Source organism: Octopus bimaculoides, chromosome 1, assembly GCF_001194135.2.
Source record: "Octopus bimaculoides isolate UCB-OBI-ISO-001 chromosome 1, ASM119413v2, whole genome shotgun sequence".
Classification (NCBI taxonomy): Eukaryota; Metazoa; Mollusca; class Cephalopoda; order Octopoda; family Octopodidae; genus Octopus; species Octopus bimaculoides.
This window is the reverse complement of record NC_068981.1, coordinates 58,578,492-58,584,215: the sequence shown is the minus strand read 5'-3', so window position 1 is coordinate 58,584,215 and position 5,724 is coordinate 58,578,492. Positions and strand designations below refer to the sequence as shown.

Sequence of the window (5,724 nt, the reverse complement as noted above, 5' to 3'; positions counted from 1 at the left end):
AATATATACAAATTATAAAAAAATAAAAAAATATGTACAGTATAGTACTGTTTCTACTTCGCGGATTTTCACCTATTGCGATGGTGGTAGGAGGTTTGAAACGTAATAACCGCGATAGTCGAGGCATTACTGTACTGGCTATTGTATGAAGACTGACATAATTATTTCCCTTTACATTATCACTTTTTTCAAATCACTTCTTCAAAATTAGGCAGACATCCTGGGTTGTAGTGGGGCTGGAAAATCAGCTGACCCATTTATTTAACCTACTGTCTTACATTTTACTTAAACAGAAAACAATTTGTGTGAATGATTTTCAACAGTTGATTAAGATATTTTGAACAGGTTGATTATCTTACATGGCCTAAATTTTATTTGCATTTATTTAACAAACAAAACTATGGTGAGCTGCAATAGCTTTAATTGTTTTGTGGGATAAGAACAAATAAAAAAGACAATATTTTATCTTTTATTCTCCATGAATTTCTATTGTAATATCATTTTAAAGGCTTTCATATAGCAAATTCAGCAAAGCATTTGTATAGAATAGACACTACCCTATAAAATGAAAAAGTTAAAATATGTTCATTTTTTTTGGAGAAATACACACTTACTTTTTTAAACATAAATTCTGAGTACTTTGAGTTTTTTTGCAAATTCTTGTAAGATCATCATCATCATCATTTAATGTCCGTTGTCCATGCTGGCATGGGTTGGATGGTTTGACTGGAGCTGGTAAGGCCACACCAATCTATTGTGGCATGGTTTCTATGGCTGGATGCTAACCACTCTACTGTGTGTACTGGGTGCTTATTATGTCACCAGCACCAGTATCACTTCTGCTGTGGCAGACAGGTCTTCTTGAATACAGCAAAGCACCAGATATCTTGGTCCCCTGTCATCTCATTTGTAAGGCTCAGTGTCTTGAGATTGGCTTTCAATACTTTGTTCTCGGTCTTCAATACTTATGGTATAATTCTTTGTGTTGTGCTAAATGGACAAGTATCTGTTTCTTGATGGATATAAGAGCCAGTGAAGACACTCATTCTTGAGCCATCATGCATCATACAAATTCTGCTCAAGATTGGGAAGCTTCTTTAGTTTGCAACTGAAATTACAGAGATGGTCAATAAAAGTTGAATTAGACTAACAGTTTCAGACATAAGAGACAAGAAACTTGCTTTATGAACTAGAATTATTTTACTTGCACTGTTTTAAAATTATTGTCAATGTAATATATCTGTGGCAGATGCACAGAGGCAATAAACACTGAAGATGTACAGAAAACAGATTCTATCACATGCCAGAGGAAAAACTATAAGTAGTTGATAGCTTCTGCTACCTAGATGACCAAGTCTGTAGTGGAAGATGGTTGTTCTGGGAGTGTAGCGACCAGAATAAGAATAGCCTGGGTAAAGTTCCAGGAGCTCCTACTTCTGCTGGCAACTAAGAACCTATCGCTCAAGATGAAATGTAGACTGTTTGATGCATGTGTGCGAACTGCCATGCTACACACCAGTGAAACATGGGCTATGACTGCTGAGGTCATGTGTAGGCTTGAAAGAAATGAAGCTAGTATGATTCACTGGATGTGTAATGTCAGTATGCATACACGACAGAGTGTGAGCACCCTGAGAGAAAAGTTGGGCATAAGAAGCATCAAATGTGGTGTGCAGGAGAGAAGACTGTGCTGGTATGGTTATGTGTTACATATGGATGAGGACAGCTGTGTGAGGAATTGCTACTCCCTAACTGTGGAAAGAACCTGTGGAAGAAGTAGACTCAGAAAAACATGGGATATGGTGGTGAAGCTTGACCTTCAAACATTGGACCTCACAGAGGCCATGACAGGAGACTGAGACTTGTGGAGATATGCTGAGAAGATCCAGCATCTAAAGTGAAATTGCAGCCATTTAAGAGTACCCTTAATGTGTCAGGTGATATGATATGTTTGAAAAGACCTGTTGAGTCAAGTAAAACCAAAATCGTAGCTGTGGGCAGTGCACCCTGACTGGCTCCTGATCTGTTAGAACGTAAAATGCATCATCTGAACATGGTTGATGCTAGTGTCCCCTGGCTGGTTCTCGTGCTGGTGGCATGTAAAAAGCACCATTTGAATGTGGGTGATGCCAGTACCCACTGACTGGCTCCTGAGCTGGTGACACATAAAAAGCACTATCCAAACGTGATCGATGCCAGGGCTGCCTAATTGGCTCCCATGCCAGTAGCACATAAAAAGCACCATCTGAACATGGCCAATGCCAGTACCCCCTGACTGGCTCTCATGCTGGTGGCACGTAAAAAGCATTATCCGAACATGATTGATGCCAGGCCTGCCTGACTGGCTCCTGTGCCGGTGGCATGTAAAAAGAACCCTCTATACTCTCGGAGTGGTTGGATTAGGAAGGGCATCCAGCTGCAGAAATATTGTCAGATCAGATTAGAGCCTGGTGCAGCCACTGGCTCTCCAGACCTCAGTCAAACCATCCAGCCCATGCCAGCATGAAAAACGGACATTAAACGATGATGATGATGAACCACTTTACCAGGGATTTATAAGCAAATACATTAGGGTATTTGTGCTACAAAATGTCAATATGTTGCACAGAGAATGTATGGACAAACACTTCAACCTTCTTCACAGCAAGTAATTCAAAGAATAAAAATTCTTTGATGTGAGCAAAATGCTTCTTCATTGACAGTAAAATATTCAGAATTATTTAAAAATAGATTGCATTATCGTTTATCTGTTTCCTCCTGGTTCTTTTTGTGGTAAGAAGTCCAAGTTATCTAGTTGCTTGATGTCTCATACATATATGCACAACTTTATGCATATACAGATACACATGCCTACTCATGTGTGCATGCACGTGTGCATCCTGGAAATGAATTTAAACTGAATCCAACAGTGGGCTCTGGTTTGAGAGTTTCAGGGTTTTGAGGAGTATGGAACCACCTCTTAGCTCCTACTATTCCTGGTCTTCTCTGACCTGGATCAATAACACCAGGGCCTCAGCAATGGGTTAACTAGCATGTGTAACGACAATCCATCTGAGCAGAGGGACACAGAAATACTCTTGGTTGGTGCCTGGATGTGCCCTAAAACTACTGGGAGTGAGAGATACTTTGCTGTTGTCACATTATCCTTCTAATAGAGGAACACTTGCGGTTTCACTGGTCTCTCACTTCAGCCTGTAACCAGGTACTAATCATGGAAACTCAAAGAGTGGAACTCATATTGCACAAGCATTTATGATGACCTTTATGGTGACCTCATTTGTCATTCCATATAATAAAGTCCTATGGTGATGGAAGAGTGGTGACATATGCAGATCTAACCAATTGGAAGCACACAATAAGTTGCAACTTTGGTCAGTCATCTGTGCTTCAAAACACATAGACCTGCAATGGGCCTGAATAGTCATCTGAGAGGTTATGGGTGGAAAGTCAGTGAGAATGAGGAAGCTCAAGGAGACAGCAATCATCTGTGAAGATGGAGCTATCACCATGTGTGGGTGACTGGATGGGGCCCTGATGCAGTTTGAAGCCATGATGCAGTTCAGCGCTGTGATGCAGTTTGAAGCCTTGATGCAGTTCAGGACCCTAATGCAGTTCAAAGCCCTGATGCAATTCAAGGCCCTGGTACTGTATCAGGCCCTGAACTGCATCAAGGCCTTGAAATGCATCAGGGCCTCCAACTGCATCAGAGCCTTCAACTGCATCAGGGCCTCCAACTGCATCAGGTCCTGAACTGCATCAGAGCCCTGAACTGCAGCAGGGCCCTGAATTGCATCATGGCCTAGCACTGCATCAGGGCCTTGAACTGCTTCAAGGCCTTGCACTGCATCAGGATAGATGGATGCATGCATGCATGATAGTTTGATTCCCTGTGTGCCCACAAAAAAATACAAAAGCAGAAACTCCTTCCCTTGAAGAAGTTACAAATGTAAGAAAAATAAAAAGTGGTAAGTTGCTTAGAATGGATGGCCTCTGCACTGAAATCTTGAAATGTGAAAGTGAAAAAACTGCCTTGACATCTAATTTACTGCAGAAAGTATCAATTGAAGATAGTGTCCCAAATGATTTGAATGATGTGCTGATGGTGGTTTTCTATAAAGAGAAAGGTAGGAAGGATGACTGTAGGAATTACTGTGGAATATCTCTGTTCTCTCTATTGAAGGTAAGGTATTTTGTAGGATCATGTCAAACAGATTTCTCTACAACATGGCTAATGATTTCTTCACTGAGTCTCAGTGTGGTTTCAGAAATGGCTGAGGGACAATGGATATGATCTTTTCTTTTAGGCAATTTCCAGTAAAATACGTTGAGGATGTTGACTAAGGCCTTTGGTACTGTGAAGAGAAATACTTTATGAAACATTTTGAGGAAATTTGGGTGCCCTGACATGTTTGTCTCAGTGCTAAGATGTTTTCATGATGGAATGAAAGTAGGTGTCAACATGAATGGTAAGCTCTCTGAACCAGCTTTGGTTGAAAATGGTTTTAAGCAAGGGGATACACCAACACCAATTCTGTCCACATTGTTCTTTGCTATGTGTCAAGCATCTATTAGAGGAATATTGGATAATACCACTATCATAACTGAGCACTATAGCACCTAAAAGTGCATCATCTAGTACACAAACAAGTTGGAATAGTCAACTTGGATATTGACTCTTCCTAGGAGCAATGATATTTGACACATGTGAAACTACACCTCCTATGTGAACACACTGTAGATGACATATAACAATGGATGAGTACATTTGGTAACATGCAGTGTCTTATTGACTTATTTATTGACTTGGATGATTTATTATTATATATGTGGTAGTTTGCAAATATACACAATCACATTGAAGTCTTACAGGTGTGTGTGTGTGCGTGTGTACGTGCACGCGTGTGCATGTGCACGTCTGCATGCGTGTGTGTATGTATGTATGTATGTTTCACAGCATCAGGAGGTGGCTGGTGGCATACATAACATGATGGTCTGTGCAGTCATAACATGACTTTGTGAGTGATTATCAACATATACATATATGTGTGCAGCTATGTGTGTGAGGGTACATAAATATGAGCTTCTGTAAGTGTGCATACATAAATGAATATAGAATTCAGGCAGTATTATATGTGATGACATTAAGTAATAGGTATATACAATTAATTTTCAGGTTGACTTGCTGCCTAGAACTCTAACTTGAACTGCAACTGAAAGCAGGGATGTTATAGCTGCCTAAAGATAATTGGTTATTGGCAGTTTGTCAATTGAGCAAGTACAAATATAACAGAATAAAAGTATTACTTTCTTTTTCCTTCATCATCATCATCATCATCATCACCATCATCATCGTTTAACGTCCGCTTTCCATGCTAGCATGGGTTGGACAATTTGACTAAGGACTGGCGAACCAGATGGCTGCACCAGGCTCCAATCTGATTTGGCAAAGTTTCTACAGCTGGATGCCCTTCCTAATGCCAACCACTCCGAGAGTGTAGTGGGTGCTTTTATGTGCCACCGGCACGAGGGCCAGTCTGGCGGTACTGGCAATGGCCATGCTCAAATGGTGTTTTTACGTGCCACCTGCACAGGAGTCAGTCCAGCGATGCTGGCAACGACCTCGCTCAAATGTTTTGTTCACATGCCACTGGTACAAGTGCCAGTAAGGCGACGCTGGTAACGATCATGTTCAAATGGTCACGAATGATATAATATAATGAAATT

The 5,724-nt window shown here is 40.7% G+C and overlaps 1 long non-coding RNA gene across 1 annotated transcript in view; it reads right to left on the bottom strand.

The window, feature by feature from the left end:
* Window positions 1-455: 455 nt before the first annotated feature.
* The window catches only part of LOC128247576 (uncharacterized), a 16,408-nt gene continuing 11,139 nt past the window's right edge, over window positions 456-5,724 (bottom strand). The window contains exon 2 of the long non-coding RNA XR_008263908.1: window positions 456-1,108. This is a non-coding gene — a long non-coding RNA (uncharacterized LOC128247576). The remainder of the gene's footprint in view (window positions 1,109-5,724) is intronic.